A 19,665-nucleotide genomic window follows, 5' to 3' on the forward strand; every position below is an offset into this window, starting at 1 on the left:
GTGTATCTCACTGTAACATATGCAGACAGGGTCGCAATAAACTTTTTTTGCCCCTAAATGGATTTTTATTGCAATGCACAATATAACAGTATGCAATGGGTGTATGTCACTGTAACATATGCAGACAGGGCCGAAATTAACTTTTTTTCCCCCTAAATTGGTTTTTTTATTGCAATGCGCAAAACAACAGTATGCAATGGGTGTATGTCACTGTAACATATGCCGACAGGGCCGCAATAAACTTTTTTTCCCCTAAATGTTTTTTTTTATTGCAATGCGCAATACAAAAGTATTATGCAATGGGTGTATCTCACTGTAACATATGCAGACAGGGCCGCAATGAACTTTTTTTTGCCCCTAAATGGGTTTTTATTGCAATGCGCAATACAACAGTATGCAATGGGTGTATGTCACTGTAACATATGCAGACAGGGCCGCAATAAACTTTTTTTGCCCCTAAATGGGTTTTTATTGCAATGCGTAATACAACAGTATGCAATGGGTGTATGTCACTGTAACATATGTAGACAGGGCCGCAATTAACTTTTTTTCCCCTAAATGTTTTTTTTATTGCAATGCGCAATACATCAGTACGCAATGGGTGTATGTCACTGTAACATATGCAGACAGGGCCGCAATAAACTTTTTCTGCCCCTAAATGGGTTTTTATTGCAATGCGCAATACAACAGTATGCAATGGGTGTATGTCCCTGTAACGTATGAATGAAAATCTGATAAATAATTGTCCCGTTAATTGGTGCTTGTTGAATAGCAGGTTTGAAATGCAGTGTCTGTCTAAACTCTGTAAATCACAGTAAAATATGAAGGAAAAAAGTTTTTTCCTTTTTTAAATGCAGATTAAGCAGACACATATGCACTCAGCTTGCAGGAAATGGCCGCTACACACCTCACGCCTAACAGGTTGGATACTGTGGTTGTTCTATTCCGCTATTGAATAAAAAAAGAAACCCATTTGAATGAAAAACTGAAAAATATTTTTTTTCCCTAAATACTGAAAAATTATTATTTTCCCCTTACATTGGTGCTTTTTGAAGAGCAAGTTAGAAAAGCAGTGTCTGTCTAATGACTGTATGTCAAAGTTAAAAAATTTTAAATGCAGATTAAGCAGACACATATGCACTGAGCTTGCATTAAATGTGCAACACCGCACGCCTAACAGACTAATAAAAGTTTTTTTTTCTCCTTTCTCCTCCTCACTGGGCTCCGGTCAGGGCATAAAGAGCGTGCACTGCACCCCCACACAATACAATTAATGTAGATCACTGTCTGATTAAAGAAGATTGTTCCTATGCTTTCCCTCAAAGCAATCTCCAGCCTGACCCTACAGTAATCTCCTATCTCTCCCTCCAGGCAAAAAGATTGTGCACTGCACCCCCACACAATCAAATCAATGTAGATCGCTGTCTGATTAAAGAAGATTGTTCCTATGCTTTCCCTCAAAGCAATCTCCAGCCTGACCCTACATTAATCTCCTATCTCTCCCTCAGTAGCATCAGGAACCTCTCCCTAGTATAGTTATAGCAGAGTGACGCGTGGCACTATGCGGCTCCAGCTTATACAGACTCTGGGTCACATGCTGCACTGGCCATTCACAGCCATGCCATTAGTAGGCATGGCTGTGATGGTTTCTAGGGCACACTAGTTAAACGCTTGCTGATTGGCTGCCTTGCACCTGTTGAAACTGCCATTAAAACCGCGCCAAAACATCAAATAACGTTACCGAACAACGGACAGTACCCGAACATACAGTGAAATGTTCGGGTTCGGTTCCGGGTACCGAATACCCAAAAGTCCGGTACGAACCCGAACAATACAGTCCGGGTTCGCTCAACCCTATTCATAACAGTATATGATCACAATTTGATTGTTAAAATTATTATTACATTCAACCCTACTATCACTGTTGTGAAGGTCTTGTCTTTGGTTTTTTGCATACTTGAAACTGTTGCAATAATATGTGTGCAGAATCTTGGCCGATCCACTTGAAATTTATATTCTAGGTATAGATGGAGCATTCTGGCTAGGTCACTGTCTGGCTTTTTAACAATCCCTAATTATGCCAAGGGGAAGATCTCCCAAGCCATATTTCCTGACTCTATTCCTATCCACCTAAGAAAAAATCCATATTTCACATCTACCTTTGGTTGTTCCTGCCTCCTGCCTGCCCCTTTTGTATTCCTCATAATTAAAAATAAATATCCATTATCGACAGTAACTGGGACAACCTAGTAAATCATCGGGCCTAGAAACGAAAGTGTAAAGATCTTGCAACCAAAGCCTCTTAAATATATTATATTTGTTTCAGATAGGGGTTTTACCTTTAGACCGCATTCACACTAGTCCGACTTGGACCGCGACTTGTCAGCCTGACAAGTCGCGGTCCGTCACGCTCTCATTGTGTAGTACAGGAGCCGTTCTAATAGGAGCGACACAAGTCGCTCCGACTTAGAAAAAGGGTCCTGTACTACTTCGGGGCGACCTGGAGGCGACTTGCATAGACATTCATTTTATGCACGCGACTTCACAGGTTGCCCCCTAAGTCGGAGCGACGTAGTGTGAACTGAAGTAGTGTTAACCGAGCCTTACAGCATCTACAAAAGTTAACCAATGACTTAGTAATAGGTTGACACAATAACTGTAATAATACACTGTAATTATTTCCCAAATGCATAAAAATTACTGGTGTCATGCCACTAAAATCTATCTCCCTAATTCAATTTTGTTTAAATGGACATATTAAAATATATTCTCAATAACACAGCTCAAATACACTTTAAAAGGATCTGATGACTTAGGAAACGCAATATCCTATTTCAGCTTAATATAAAAACATAGCAGAGCTATTTGAATTTTATTTTTATTGAAAAAAAAAAAAAGCTTTTATCATAACTGGGTTATAAATAAATCACCAAATATACCTATTTACCTTTTCTGGAAGACTTTTGAACTGATTTGTGTTAATTTCCTGTGTTTTAAATAGCAGTTTTCAAAAAAGTGTTTGCTGCTTGATCTGAACACTGAGGGCCCATTCACACCAGAACGCAGTATTACTGCGATGCACATGCTGCCATCATTGACACTCGCTATGTTAAACAGCCTATTCAAAATGAATAGACTGAAATGCACCTCATCGCATGAGTACCTAAGCCAGGCTGTTTTTTTTTTTTTTATCTGTTTTGTCAATTAAAAAAAATAAAATTATAGACAAGCTCTATACTGCAAAGTGTGAGAGGAGAGTAAGATGGGAGAAAAGTTCATTATCATGCAGCTTTATTATTAAGCCCAACTCCAGGCTGGATGATGACCCCTCCCTCATTGTGTGCCTTGAGATTGGAGCACCTACCTGTAAGCAGGTACAGTTAGCTGGCTGGCCACTAGATGGCTCAGTGCTCATTATAGCTTGGGCTTGGTAAAGGGGAAAGCTATCAGCAAGTAATAACCCCCGTATTTAGAGAAGTCCCACCTTAGTGATGTAATGGGTGTAGCCAGGGCCCAACTAAAAGCTAGGTTGGGAAAAGTCTAGTTGAAGGTGAGGCATGGGAGCTAGATACCTCACAAGGGGGCAGGGTCACCCAGTCATGTCACCAGATGACCCTGCTCCTTGGTTTATTTATCGGCGGGTTGGAATCGGAGCTGTCAGTTGGCAGGAGCATTCATCGTGATTGACGCTGGATTGACAATGGAGGACACTTATTTTGTTTTTTCCATTTTTTAACCACTTAAGGACCGCCAATGCACATTTACTGTGGCAGGGCAGCCCTTAAGCGCAAAATCACTTACCTGTGTGTGATTTCCTACATTGGCTCTGGGGTGCGCTCCCGCTGTGTTTGAACAGAGTGGGAGCCAAACAGCGGGTCCAGTGGCCGCGGTGGCCGCAGTGGCTGCTGGACACCCACGATCATCCGGAGGAATGATGGAACAATGTAAACAAGGCAGACCGTCATTCTGTCAGACAGGAAGAGAGAGATCTTGTGTTTCTACTAATCAGGAACACAAATGGCTCTCTTTCTGCAGTCAGTCCATTCCCCACACAGTTAGAAAGCACTCCCCAGGAACACTTTAATCCTTTTATTGCCCCTGATGTTAACCCCTTCCCTACCAGGGTCATTTATACAGTGACAGTGCATTTTTTTAGCACTGATCACTGTATTAGTGTCACTGGTCCCCAAAAAGTGTCACTTAGTGTCAGATTTGTCCACTGCAATGTTGCAGTCCCACTAAAAATCGCTTGCGATTTTGTGCAAACCAATCAATATACGCTTTTTGGGATTTTTGTTACCAAAGATGTGTAGCAAAATATAAATTGGCCTAAACTGATGAAGAAATTTGATTTTTTAAAATGTTTTTATTCGATATATTTTACTTTCAATAGTTTTTATTGAATTTTCAGAAAACAAAAAATACAAACACAAAAAGGCATCAAGAATATTGCAAGTGTACAGTCTGGTACAACAGGAACAGGATACAATTAAATCAAACATAACGCTGTGAGTATCACAAGCGAAAAACGAAAAAGTCCGCCCTTGCGAAGCCCAACATACAATAAAGAGGAGGCAAAGGTGAGGACGGGTACTAGACGGATCAATTTGTATCAAATAGGGAATGTACCACCGAAGTGGAGGGGAAGGGGAGGTTGACCCTACTAGACAAGGAACCCCCCATCCAGCAGCCCGCACCAGGGGACGTGCCCCTATAAGGTGGCGACACATCCGCCCCCTGGGCGGGAGGCCAGAGGCGAAGACCCTGCCCAGAATACCTGGTTGATACCATAGCAAATTCCCAAGGAGAAGAAGGAGAAGAAGAGCAGGAAGAGGAGGGGAGACAAGATAAGAGGGAGAGTGTCCTAGGCCAAACAGGTAACATTCAACATCATAGATCAACATGAACATATTTAGCCCATGGCTCCCATGTAGACTCAAACTGGGCCATCCGGTCAGAGAGAATACTAGACAGCTTCTCCTGGGTCATGATCCAGGAGATCTTCATTTTGGCTTCCCTAACCGAAACGCGTGGTTTCTTCCACGCCCTGGCTATGGTAAGCTTGGACCCCAACAGGATGAAGTGAAGGAGCTTTTGGGAGGATTTAGGCATACCCGAAACTCTACCATTAAGCAGGGCTACAAGGGGAGACTGTACTATCGGAAGATCCAACACTTTCCGGGCCATTCGAAAGATGGACGACCAGAAAGCTCGGAGCTTCGGGCAGGACCACCAGGTATGAAGGAAGTCCCCTGACATATCACAACCCCGAAAGCATAGAGCAGAGGAGTTGGGGTACATACAAGCTAAACGTGCAGGAACCAAATACCAGCGGGTAAGCAATTTCACATTGGCCTCGATCAAGGAAACATTAACAATACCTTTAAAAGCGCGTCCAAATCGGGAACTCCAGTCATCCAGCTCCAGCTCCACACCAAGATCCTTTTCCCAGTCCAACATGTATTTGGGTTTATCCGTGGTGTCAGAGAGGGCACTGTAAATCAGAGATATACCCCCTTTAGGGTCACCGGCCTCCGAACACCACCATTCGTAGGAAGTGACCTGGGGAGGGTCAGGTTTAGTAAGCCAAATTGAGTGGAGAAAATGGGATATCTGCGTGTGGCGAAACCTCTCGGTCAGAGGCATTTAAAGGGAACTAACACAGTGTGGGAAAGATAGAGGGCCCATAGAATTGAAGAAATTACCTATCCGAAATAGTCCTTTGTTGAGCCACCAGCCAAAGGTTCTGATATTGAGACCAGGGGGGAATTTAGGGTTATGAAAAAGATGCGTAAGTGGTTTCATGGGAGATATCAGGTTGGGGTGCTTAGATAGGGCGTCGTGAACGGAGAAGGAGTGTGACAGCGTAGGAGATAGAATTGGGGGTCTAGTTTTAGGGGGCCTCCATGCCAGGAAGTCCAGCGTGTGATTAGGGGTAGCTTGTCTTTCTATATGGACCCAGTCCGGTTTGGCGGAACGTCTATAAATAGCAGAAAATTGGGCTAGCTGGGCCGCTTGGTAGTACCATCGAAGATTAGGGAGAGCAAGACCTCCTTTGTCCCTTGAGCGGTAAAGTACCGATTTGGCGAACCTATGACCTCTAGAACCCCAAACAAATTTGATAATTGCCCCTTGCAGTTCCGCTAGATGTCCGGAGTTAACCGGGATTGGAAGTGCGTGAAAGAGATACAAGACCCTAGGGAGCAACGTCATTTTTACCGCATGAATTCTCCCCAACCAAGACAGTGAGTGTGTGGACCAGGCAGTGAGGTCAGCACAAAGCTTTTTGAAAAGAGGGGGATAATTGGCCGAGTAAAGGGAAGTAATGGAGGGAGTCAGATGAGTACCCAGGTACGGGATAGAATCCACTTTCCAGGAGAACGGGAAGGATGCTTTCGCAGCGGCTAATTGTGATGCGTCTAATGAGACATTCATGGCCCAGGATTTTGAAAGATTGACCTGCAGGCCCGAAGCAGCGCCGAATACTTTAAGGCGATCAAGAATCACAGGTACAGAGACCACGGGATTCGTGACAAAAAGAAGCATGTCGTCCGCAAACAACGCACATTTATGTTCTCTGTCCCCACACGTACCCCCGAGACATCCCCATCATGCCGAAGGGCAATCGCCAATGATTCGATCGCTATCGCGAACAACAATGGCGAAAGAGGACAGCCCTGGCGAGTGCCTCTGGTTATAGGGAAAGGGTCAGAGTAGCATCCTTGAAGGCGCACTCTGGCCGATGGAGAGGAGTACAGGGATCGCAGGATGTTCGTGAAACGGGGTCCAAAACCCCATCTCCCAAGCACCCCAAAGATGTAGGGCCACGTTACCGTGTCAAAGGCTTTTTGGATATCAAGGGAAAGGAGAAAACCCTTCTGCGGCGGTCCACCATCCCAGGCGGAGCCCAGGACCGTGATCAAGTCCACCGCTCGTCGGATTTGATCCGTTCCCTGTCTACCAGGAATAAACCCCGCCTGATCCTTATGAACATATTGTGAAATGAAGGCATTTAGTCTGTTCGTGAGGAGCTTGGTGAGAATCTTGATATCATTATTAATGAGGGATATAGGCCTATAGTTAGAAACATCACTAGGATCCTTAGAAGGTTTAGGGATTACCGATATAAGAGCAGCAGTAAGGTCTGGAGGCAGGGGGGAACCAGAGGTCAAAGAGTTATATAATTTCGTCAGGTATGGGGCCAGGGTATCAGCAAACGTTTTGTAATATATTGGTGAAAAACCGTCAGGGCCTGGGGCTGAAGAAGTTTTCAAATTTTTAATGACATCCCGCACTTCGGCTTCAGAGATCGGGTCTTCTAGACTTTTTTTATGGGGGGAGGAGAGCGTAGGGAGTGGGATCGAGTCCAGGAAACGTTCGGTCTCCCCTGAGGCGTGTGATCCGTTGTCATAAAGTTCAGAAAATAATTTCTGGAAAGCCGCCATAATTGGGGTAGGATTTTGAGACAAAGCGCCAGTAGGCAGTCTGATCTTGGGAAAGGCCCGGGCATGTGCCCTAGGGGTCAGTGTGGAGGCCAGGCGGGAGCCAATTTTGTCGCGTTCTGCGTAAAAACGCGCGCCGGTCCAACGAAGATGTTTTTCCGCAGCCGTGGTAAGGGCCAAATTCAGGGCCACCCTGGCTTCGTCCAGGAGACGCAACGAGTCTGCCGTGGGATGCCTCTTGTGACTTTTACGCAGAGCGTGGAAGGAGCGTTCAAGATTAATCAGATCGAGTCGCCGCTCACGTTTGAGTTTGGACGCCAGTTGTATGATATGTCCCCATGTGACGGCTTTGTGGGCCGCCCAAAGAGATACCGGAGACATATCATTAACGTCATTCAGGCGAAAATATTCCTTTATCCCATTGTCGATCAATGTACAGTGTACTGGGTTGGTTAAAAGCGATTCATTAAGTCTCCAAAATGACGGAGCCTTAGAACGAGACGGTATAGAAAAAGAGATGGAGACAATGGAATGGTCGGATAGAGGAGTATCGCGAATGTCAGACTTGCAAACATTAGGGATAAAGGGATCGGGGACGAAAACATGGTCGATCCGAGCATATGTGCGACGAGGGGCAGAGTAATGGGAATAGTCCTTGGAGGTAGGGTGTAGCTCCCTCCAAATGTCTACAAGACCCATAGAGGAGATTGTCTTGGCGACCCTAAAGCTCTGTCGGGAGGGTTGACTGTATGGGGAAGACAACGGCCTGGACTGGTCCAGACTGCGGTCAAACGCCAGATTAGAGTCCCCTCCGAGGATCAAGAAACCAACCGCATGATTAGAGATCAGGTCTGCCAAAGCAGAAAAAAATTTAGCCTGACCCTTGTTAGGGGCATAATACGACACAAACGTGAACGTCTGCCCCGCTATGTCACCAACTAGGAGGAGAAAGCGCCCTGCCGGGTCACGGACTGTCTTGGTGAGGGAGAACATCACCCTACTTGAAAAGAAAATGGCCACCCCCTTAGTCTTAGAGTCAGAGTTCGACAAATAGAACAGCGGGTATTTAGCATGGACAAAGGAGGGATTGTAAGAAGGAGGGAAGTGTGTCTCCTGTAGGAATAAAATGTCCAAGTGTGTAGTGTGGTAATATTGAAACAACTTACGCCTCTTGAGGGGGGAGTTGAGACCCTGGACATTATGGGAAGCTAATCATAGCGGAGGAGCTCGCAGGTCAGAGGAGGCCATAATACCATCGGATGGACTGCACAAACGAGGAGCCCGTGGACGGGGCGGCCCGATGATGGCCCGTGGAGTGGAGCCAGAGCTGGAGGACCGCAGCAGCATGTTGACCTAGGACAAGAGGAGAGAAAGAAACCAAAAGGAAGGAAGGAAGGGGAGGAAAAAAGGGAGAAAGAAGAGGAAGTGGGAGAGCACATGGAAAAAATTAGCCATCAGTGAAGACCATAAAAGTAACCATACAAATGCATTTACATTAGCAAAAATACATAACAGTGACAAAAAGTCACATCCAGGGTCGCGACCGGACAAACCGCGCCCGGGCGCGAACCCGGATAAGTCCACCGGGAGCCTGGGAACAGGACCCGGGGTATCCCCAGGGGGGCACAAGATAGCCATCTCGTGCAACCTCTGGAGCAGGTGGAGTGGCATGACAGCCGCTCCGGCAAAGGCTCAAAAAACGGGGAAGAGGAGCAAAAAAAAAACTCCCCCTCCCGAGGGAGCTCTGTGGAGAAAAAAGGGGCTCCCCACGAAGCTCCCCCTGAAAAAAAAACAAAAAACCCGCACCATACCTAAAGTAAGCGCAAAAAGGGCACCAGGAGAGCAAATACAAAACAAATAAATCAGTCACACATGTAGATGATGGTAGAAAAAGAAAAATGGGGGGTAAAATACCCAAAAATGTCCGGGACAAGATCCAAAAATAAGAAGGCAAAAAGTATCGGTAGCACCAGCCAGCCAAAAACTGGGTTGGCATGGCAAACTAAAGGGAAACGGCAGTTCTTCCCATTTTGGGAAGCAATCAGGTAAGAAGGTAAAACACTTGGAGCCACGGTGCTAAGGGCTCAGGGAGGTCTGGACTCCTTAGACCGTTTATGTTGCTGCTTTTGCCACAGAGGGACCACGGGACTGGAAGGTGTAGGACGCTTGGCGGATGAAGGTTTCTGCGACCCAGGTATCGGTGCGTCCTGGGAAAGAATACCCAAGCGAAGGAGCACTTTCTCGCCGTCGGCCATGGAAGAGAATCCATAGGTTTTCTGCTGAAAGGAGAAGCTCAGGCGAAAGGGAAAGGACCACCAATATTTAACATTCTGCTGAGTGAGAACCGTGAGTAAGGGTTTGAGGGAACGCCTCCTCTGGATGGTGAACGGTGAAATATCCGCAAATATTTGAATCGGATGACCCATGGCGGTGAGTTGGGGGGAGGATCTGGAAAGTTTCATAATTTCTTCTTTTACTGAGTAGTAATGGGGCTTCACGATAATGTCCCTGGGGAGACCATCCTTGCGAGGTGGCTGCAGGGACCTGTGAGCACGGTCCAGTTCAAGGCGGTTTGCAGAGATGCCAGGAATAAGGTCAGAAATAAAGGTCTGTACCGCAGCCGAGACATCCGTTATGGATTCCGGGAGCCCCCGGATCCTAAAGTTGTAACGACGAGATCTATTCTCCAAATCGTCTATCTTGGCTAGCGCCGTCTCAAGTTGGTCTTGGACGTCCTGAATTCAAGCTGTATTTTGGTTGGTTCTGGCTATAGTATGATCAGCTTTCTGTTCGATAGCTTCTATGCGAGACCCCAGGTTCTGCAAATCTCCCTGAATAGTGGACGTGATCTGAGTAGCCATGTGGGAAAGGCCCCTAGCCAACATTTTGGAGAACATTGCCATCATCCCCTGCATATTAGGGGGGCAATTAGGGTCGTCCAGATCCAGGCCAGGCACCGAGCCAGGGCCTGGAGAAAAGTCAGCCATAGGGGAAAGGAGAAGTTCTGCCAGAGTGCGGCCTATATAGGACTCTGTGGAGGCCAGGGAACATAGGGGGGCTGGAGAGGTACTCACGGGGTGAGCCATATTGTCCCTGAGTTGTTGTGGGGTGGCCGGGGGGTCCGCAATGTCCTCTGAGTCCGCAGGCCCTCCTCGAGGTCAGGTCCGGGTGGTGGAGCAGATGCCGCCATCATGGCGTATGAAGGCCGTGGGAGATCCGGGGTCAGGGACCGTTCCAGATTCCGCCTGACCGGAGCCGCCGACATAAGAGGGTGCCCGGACAGTTCGGGGGTTCAGCGGGTGCCTCGATGGAGCTTGTGGTGCCGTGAAGCTAGCGTAGCGAGCATTTAATTGCCGGAGCGGGACGGAGCTCCTGGATCAGACGTCCATGTCGGGCTGCCGCGCATGCGCACTCATTTATTCGATATATTTTATAGCAGAAAGTAAAAAATATATTTTTTTTTTTCAAAATTGTTGGTCTTTTTTTTGTATAGCACAAAAAATAAAAATAGCAGAGGTGATCAAATACCACCAAAAGAAAGCTCTATTTGTGGGGGAAAAAAAGGACATCAATTCTTTTGGGGTAGAGCAACGCAGTGCGGTATCGCAAAACATGGCCTGGTCAGGAAGGGGGTAAATCCTTCTGGGGCTGAAGTGGTTAATAAGTGACTTAGAGTTTTATTTGCTTTGGCCATTTTTTTGGGGGGTGAATGAGTAGGGATACTATGTACCTCAAACTCATTCACATGGGGGACCCAGATCTGGGGCCCCCTAATTAAAGGGGGGTTACAGATACCGATAAGCCACCCCCCATACCCCAACAACCACTGGGCAAGTTTTGTGGGGAAGAGGTCCATATCCTCCTCAATATGAGGACACAGTGCTTTGGGGTCATGTGGACTGGTATACGGATGCTCGCTTTTTCTCTCTCTCCTTCCTGGCTTGCCAGGCTGCATTCTAAGGATATGGTATACATTTTTGGGGGCCTACCAATTGCATTTTTAATATTTGGCTTGAGGCTCCCACCAATATCTATAACAGACCTGAAGAACCTGGTGTGGATTGGATGGAGGGGGGGGTTATGCTATGTCCTTTTACTGTTGTTTTATGCCGCCATTTCTTTAGTTTACAACCAGCTATTCATGGGCTGTAAGAATGCCGGTTGGTGCCAGTGTTAAAATACTGCAAGTTTTCACTACTAAAATACTGCATCACTAAGTGTATGCAGTATTTTAGTAGCATTTTTTAGTGAATTGCAAAATTCATTTACATCCGGTTTCATACACTTTCGTCAACATCCATTTTTTGAACGGATTAAAGCCCTATTTTTCGTCTGTTAAAAAACAACTAAATGGATGACAACGGATGAAAAACGGATGAAAACAGGTGACAACGGATGAAAAATTGATGACAAAGTATGAAAAATGGATAAAAAACAGATGACAAAGGATGAACAACTGATGGTGACTAAAAAAAAAACTGATGACAAAAAAATGTGAGTGATCTGATGAAATGAACGGTTCATATGTGTGAAAGAGGCCTAAAGTGAGTGTATCCCCCTGGATTTAAAAATGTAAACATACCTTTTTGTAGCTGTTTTTGGTTGAATAATGGCATGGGCCTTCTTCTTCCTCTGGCGGTGTGTAGGGTCTATTAGCTGCAAGTCATGTATTGAGGATTAAAAACCCTATGAAATGGCAAAGGCACCCAAAGAAATGGCAATAGATATAGCTTGGACAAATATCAGTCGACTTGGACAAGATACAATAATTGGACACCAAATAATGTATTTTGAAGCTGACAACTGTTTCTTAAGATTTATGCTGTATACAAAAAATGTTGCACATATAAAAAATATATAAAAAATAAAATATAAATATATAGATCAAATATGCAAAGTAAAATCACCATAGGGTTGGATAAAATAAATCAATCTACCATATGGATTAAATAGATGGTGCTCAATAATAGTAAATAACAACGTTATAATAATAAAAAAACACCTTTATTAAGTAGAGATTACAAGCACAGGCCTGAAGCATTCTATCTCATATGATTGGTGATAATAGCATAAATCCACACAGAATCTTTAAATATACATTCACATTACACAAGCCCTCTTTTGTAAACAAACAAGAGGGCTATACACAGTGTCAATATATGATGTGTGAATTGCAAATTTCCAACAGGTTTCGAGACCCATGCTCTTCCTTGGAGACACCAAGAGAACATGGATGTCAAATAAACACAAACTCATAATTCATATATTAGCATTAACTAAAAAACATAAAGTTGGTTACTCACAACACCCACACGTGTGACAGCAAGTACCATGAAGAGCGTGGCCTGTGGTTACATGTTAAAATCACTTGTGATAAATTCTAAGGGTGCTCAACCAGGCAGGATAAGTCACTGAACAACCTGGTGGAGCAGATCAGCACACGCAGAGATCCCAGAAATAGACATATGAGTGCTGCCAGCATTGCTGCAGAGATTGAAGGGGTAGAGGGGTGAGCTTGTCAGTGCTCAGACCATACGCCACACACTGCATCAAATTGGTCTGCATGGCTGTCTTCCCAGAAGGAAGCCTCTTCTAAAGATGATGCACAAGAAAGTCCGCAAACAGTTTGCTGAAGACAAGCAGACTAAGGACATGGATTACTGGAATGATGTCCTGTGGTCTGATGAGACAAAGATATACTTATTTGGTTCAGATGGTGTCAAGCGTGTGTGGCGGCAACCAGGTGAGGAGTACAAAGACAAGCGTGTCTTGCCTACAGTAATGGATAGTGGTGGGACTGTAATGGTCTGGGGCTGCATGAGTGCGCCTGGCACTGGGGAGCTACAGTTCATTGAGGGAACCATGAATGCCAACATGTTCTGTGACATACTGAAGCAAAGCATGGTCCCCTCCCTTTGGAGACTGGGCTGCAGGGCAGTATTCCAACATGATAACGACCCCTAACACACCTCCAAGATGACCATTGCCATGCTAAGAAAGCTGAGGGTAAAGGGGATGGACTGACCAAGCATGTCTCCAGACCTAAACCCTATTGAGCATCTGTGGGGCATCCTCAAATGGATGGTGGAAGAGTACAAGGTCTCTAACATCCACCAGCTCTGTGATGTCGTCATGGAGGTGTGGGAGAGGACTCCAGTGGCAACCTGTGAAGCTCTGGTGAACTTCATGCCCAAGAGGGTTAAGGCAATGCTGTAAAATAATGGTGGACACACAAAATATTGACACTTTGGGCCCAATTTGGACATTTTAACCTAGGGGTGTACTCACTTTTGTTGCCAGTGATTTAGACATTAATGGCTGTGTGTTGAGTTATTTTGAGGGGAAAGCAAATTTACACTGTTATACAAGCTGTACACTCACTATTTTACATTGTAGAAAAGTGTAATTTCTTCAGTGTTGTCACATGAAAAGATATAATAAAATATTTACAAAAATGTGAGGGGTGTACTGACTTTTGTGAGACACTGTAGATTTAACCAGTAGTTAGACTGATAAAACAAACTCAAGCTGGCCATAGTTGCGTTGAATTTCGAATTCGTTCAGCAGGGCTGAATGAAAAAAACCTGAGGAGCCGCTCTACTAACTATCTGATGTTCGTACACCCCAGCAGGTGGTGCTGTTATGTTTTGTGTGAAGCAGGAAGTGCTGCGAAGCAGGAAGTGCTGAGACAGCGTGAAGTGGAGTTTGTTTGGAGCTGCGGACCAGACCCCCACTGAGACCGCGGCAGGAGTTGACCCGGGGGACCAAGAGTGGCGGTGGGTGACCCGGAGACCGAGTGCGGCGGCAGGCACGGACCACTGAGAGGGCAGAACGGGAGTGACAGATGGACCAGGAGACCGTGAGGTAAGAGGTTGACAGGTGTCTGTTAACAGGAGAGGCGGCGGGTAAATGAAAACTACTGACTGGAGGAGAAGTGTGACAGGAAAGCGGCGGGAGCAGTAAGAGGCAAGCTGGCCGAAAGATGCTGCTGACAAGTGTCAGTTTATAGGGGCCACTGAGCAGGAGCAGAGAGACATATATAGAAAAGACTCACTGACTGTGTGTAGTGGGGACACTGGCTGAGGAGGGGGTAGTGTGAGCAACTGAGCACTATAGAGTACTGTGAGTATCTGAGTATTGTTGAGTACCTGAGTATTGTTGAGTACCCGTGTATTGTTGAGTAACTGATTATTGTTGGGTACCTGAGTATTGTTGAGTACCTGAGTATTGTTGAGTACATGTGTACTGTTGCGTATCTGTGAACTGTTGAGTATCTGTGTACTGTTGAGTAACTGATTATTGTTGAGTACCTGTGTATTGTTGGGTAACTGAGTATTATTGAATAGTATTGAGTACCTGTGTATTGTTGAGTAACTGATTATTGTCGAATACCTGTGTATTGCTGAGTAGTATTGAGTAACAGAGTTGAGTAACTGGGTATTGTTAAAGTATTGCGAGTAATTGAGTTTTCGGGTACCTGTGTATTGTTGTGTAACTGAGTATTTTTGAGTAGTATTGAGTTCCTGTGTATTGTTGAGTAGCTGATTATTGTTGAATACCTGTTTATTTTTGGGTAGTTTTGCGTAACTGAGTTGAGTAACTGGGTATTGTTAAAGTATTGCAAGTAATTGAGTTTTCGGGTACCTGTGTATTGTTGTGTATTGTTGAGTACCTGTTTATTGTTGAGTACTCTGGCGTAACTGAGTAGTGTTGAGTGTTGAATACTGCTGAGTAACTGTGTGTGACTGAGGAGTAACTGTGTGTTGAGAAATTAGAGTCAGGAAGCTAGTAAACAGCTAATCAGACAGAGTTAAATTCCTAGTCCCAATTAGATTAGTGGGTATGATGCCCGGCAGGTATGGAGATGCGACTCGGTGCACATTTTGTGGCATGTATGAGTTCCTCGATCATGCGATCGAGGGCAAATACAGCTGCACAAAATGTAAGCACGTTGCTTCCCTGGAAGCTCAGGTCCTGAATCTAGGGAAGCAACTGGCAACACTGAGAAGAATCTCCATATTAAAGGAGAGTTGGGAACGTATTCGGCCAGCACAGAGGCGGGTGGAGATACAAGGGTGCAGGCACCAGAGCAGAGTAGTTGGGTGACTGTTAGGAAGGGTAGACAGGAAAGAGTCAAGGAGGCCAGTCCTGGGCTGGAACATCCCAATAAATATGCCCTCTTACGTGATGTTGGGAAAACCAGTCAGGAACTAGCATTGCTGGAGCAGAGAAAAGCCCCTACCTGCCAGGGAAAGAACTCGTCCAGTGAGGACAGGAGCGAGGCTAAGGGTAAGGAAAGACAGATTCTGGTGATAGGGGACTCAAATATTAGAAGGACAGAGAGGGCATTCTGTCAGAAAAGGCCGTAAGCGCCAAACAGTATGCTGTTTACCCGGCGCTCAGGTTCGGCACCTCATGGATCTGGTGGACAGATTATTGGGTGGGGCTTGGGAGGACCCAGCTGTCATGGTACATGTGGGTACCAATGACAAAATTGGAGGAAGGTAGAGAGTCCTGAAAAACAATTTCAGGGACTTAGGAGCTAAATTGAGGAGTAGGACCTCCAAGGTAGTATTCTCGGAAATACTACCCATACCTCGAGCTCTGTCAGAGAGGCAGTAGGAGATTACTGAAGTTAACAAGTGGCTACAGAACTGGTGTAAAAAGGAGGGGTTCAGGTTCCTGGAAAACTGGGACTTTTCAGTAGGTTACCGGCTCTTTAGAAGGGACGGACTGCACCCAAATGGGGAGGGTACAGCCGTACTGGGAAAGAAGATGGTCGAAAAGTTAGAGGGGCTTTTAAACTAGGTGATTGGGGGGAGGGTCCAGATGTAGAGCTAGCCAGCGGGGAACAAGGTTCAGCAGGCAATATTGGGGGCATTAGTGGTAGGGTGACCAGAGATTCAAAACCCAAGGTAGGTAAGCTGACAAATTCAAAACACAGCCTCATAACATCTAACAAGAGTATAGTATGCGACCGGACAAAATTAGGAGGTTTGTATACTAATGCTAGATGTCTGGCTAACAAGATGGGAGAACTGGAGCTGCTAATGTATGAGGAGGATTTTGATTTTGTGGGAATTTCAGAAACTTGGTTTGACAGCTCTCATGATTGGCTGGCAACCATTCAGGGGTATTCCCTTTATCAAAGAGATAGGGAGGGTAAAAAAGGGGAGGGGTATGCTTGTATATCAAGAACGAGTGCAAGTGAATATGAGGGACGATATCACTAATGGAGCTAGGGAGGAGGTGGAATCCCTATGGGTAGAGCTTCAAAGGGAAGATACTAAGGGGAAAGTAATATTGTTCATATGCTAAGGGCCCTCCAACCAGGGGGAGGAGGGGGAGACGGACCTCCTATCACAGCTAGGAATGGCAGTAAGGATGGGAAATGTTATTATAATGGGGGATTTTAAATATTCAGATATAGATTGGGCAGAAGGAACCGGTAATTCGTCTAAGGCTCATAATTTCCTAAATGTTTTGCAGGACAACTTCATGGGTCTGATGGTGAACACACCATTGAGAAACAATGCGTTACTAGACCTACTAATTATGAATAATACAGACCTGATTGCGGATGTAGAAATAAGGGGCAACTTAGGAAACAGTGACCATAGGTCAATTAGTTTCAGTATAAATCACAGAAATGGGAAAAATAAGGGTAATGCCTGAACTTCAAAAGAGCCAACTTCCCTAAACTGCGCTCTATGGTAGACAATATTAAATGGGATAGAATCATGGGAACAAAGAACACTGGGGAAAAATGGGAGTGCTTTAAGAACATACCTAATATAGGTATTGGCCAGTGCATTCCGACAGGGAATACGTTTAAAAGAGCTAAAATAAACTCTGGGTGGCTAAACTCCAATGTAAAAATGCATATAAAAACAAAAAAAAAGGCCTTTAGGAAATACAAAGCAGATGGGTCATTGGCAGCATTCCAGCACTACAAAGAATGTAATAAGAAATGTAAGAGCGCAATCAAGGCGGCTAAGATAGAACAAAAAAGGCACATAGCGGAAGAGAGTAAGAAAAACCCCAATAAATTAGTATATAAGTATATAAATAGTAAGAAAAAGAGGCCAGAACATGTTGGCCCCATAAAGAATGATGAAGGGAATCTGGCTATAAAGGACAGAGAGTAGGCAAAGGTGCTAAATAAATTCTTCTCCTCAGTCTTCTCAAAAAAATTGGGGAATACAGTAACCAAAATTGTAATGTTAAAGTTAATAACACGTCACAGGAAGCACCCTCATGGTTAACAGAAGACAGACTCAGAACTAGATTCGAAAAACTTAACATAAATAAGTCACTGGGACCAGATGGCTTACACCTAAGGGTCCTTAAGGTGATAGCCAGACCACTGTTCCTAATTTTTAAGGATAGTCTACTGATGGGAATGGTACCAGCTGATTGGAGAAAATCCAATGTGGCACCAATCTTTTAAAAAGGGCCGAGATATTTTCCTGAAAACTACAGGCCGGTTAGCCTAACATCAATAGTCTGCAAGCTATTGGAGGGGATGATAAGGGACTATATACAAGATTTCAGTAATAAAAATGATATCACTAGTAGTAATCAGCATCAATTTATGAAGAATCGTTTTTGCCAGACCAATCTATAACTCTTCTATGAAGAAGTGAGCTGCCATCTGGATAAAGGAAGGCTTGTAGATGTAGTGTATCTGGACTTTGCAAAGGCATTTGATACAATTCCCCAAAAACGCTTACTGTACAAATTAAAGGTACATAGGTATGGACCATAGGGTGAGTACCTGGATTGAAAACTGGCTTCAGGGGCAAGTTTAGAGGGTGGTGATAAATAGGGAGTACTCAGATTGGTCAGGTGTGGAAATTGGGGTCCCCAAAGATCTGTCCTGGGACCAATCCTGTTTAATTCATACATAAACGATCTGGAGGATGGGATGACCAGCACAATCTCAGTATTTGCGGACAATACTAAGCTATGCAGGGCAATATCTTCTTCACAGGATCTGGAAACCTTACAAGAAGACCTGAACAAAATAATGGGATGGGCAACTACGTGGCAAAAGAGGTTTAATCCCTATATATATATATATATATATAGATATATATATATATATCTATATATATATATCTATATATATCTATATATATCTATATATATATATATATATATATATAAAGTGCCGTGCTAAAATTGGTATGGAAAGAGTAAACATGTGCTGTAACACATAATAAAATCAAGATTCTATTAATAAATATCATATATAAAAGTGTATAAACAATGGCAAAAGTGCAAAATGCAAAAACATGTGCAAAAAGTCCAATAATGCTTCCACCTTTCAATGAGAACCGAATGAAGTGCAAATCTTGCAAACTAAATAAATAAGTCAAAGTGTCCAAGTCTGAATGTTATATCTTTATGAAAAAGAGGCAATTCTGTGTTCCAAGGTAGAAAAAAAGGAAAAGACACCGTTAGTGCTCCAATCACCAAATAAGAAAACTTGGGAGTGCTTACCTGAAATATTGTTGTTGTATTGTAGTGCCAGCAGCTGATTTTGGAATAGTTTTTCAGTAAGCACAATAATTCCTTTATATTTACAAATGAGCAAGTTACTCGCTAGGGGGAGAACCTCTAGGGAATCGAAGATGGAAAAGGACCTGGGGGTCCTGGTAGACAACAAGCTCAGCAATGACATGCAATGCCAAGCTGCTGCAAGCAAAGCCAACAGAATACTGGCATGCATAAAAGAGGGGATTCACTCTAGAGATAAAACGATTATTCTCCCACTCTTTAAGACTCTGGTCCGGCCGCATCTCGAGTATGCCACCCAGTTCTTGGCACCAGTCCTCAGGAAGGATGTGCAGGAACTGGAGAGCACCCAGAGAAGTGCAACAAAGATAATTTATCTACCAAAAAACTACCGGCATCAAACCCTACGTAGTGCAATCCTATTTACCATATTAAAAAGTCCTAATAGGCATAATGCATGTATTAATTAAGAGGGCCAAAAGAAGTGATCAACACTGCCTAGCATCCTTCACTAATTATGTTTAGAGAACTTAACATTTCCTGGATCTAAGATCTACATGGCATTGCATAGGCAAATTGAAGAATTACATGGAGAACCACTGGTCACCTTCATGTCAATCACCTGAAATTAAAGCACAAAGAAGCTTCTACATGATTCACAACCTCACTGGTCAACGGGGATATGTAAATAGTAGGAAGGGGA

The sequence above is a fragment of the Pelophylax lessonae genome, assembly GCF_965119305.1.
Source record: "Pelophylax lessonae genome assembly, chromosome: 3".
In the NCBI taxonomy this organism is placed as follows: domain Eukaryota; kingdom Metazoa; phylum Chordata; class Amphibia; order Anura; family Ranidae; genus Pelophylax; species Pelophylax lessonae.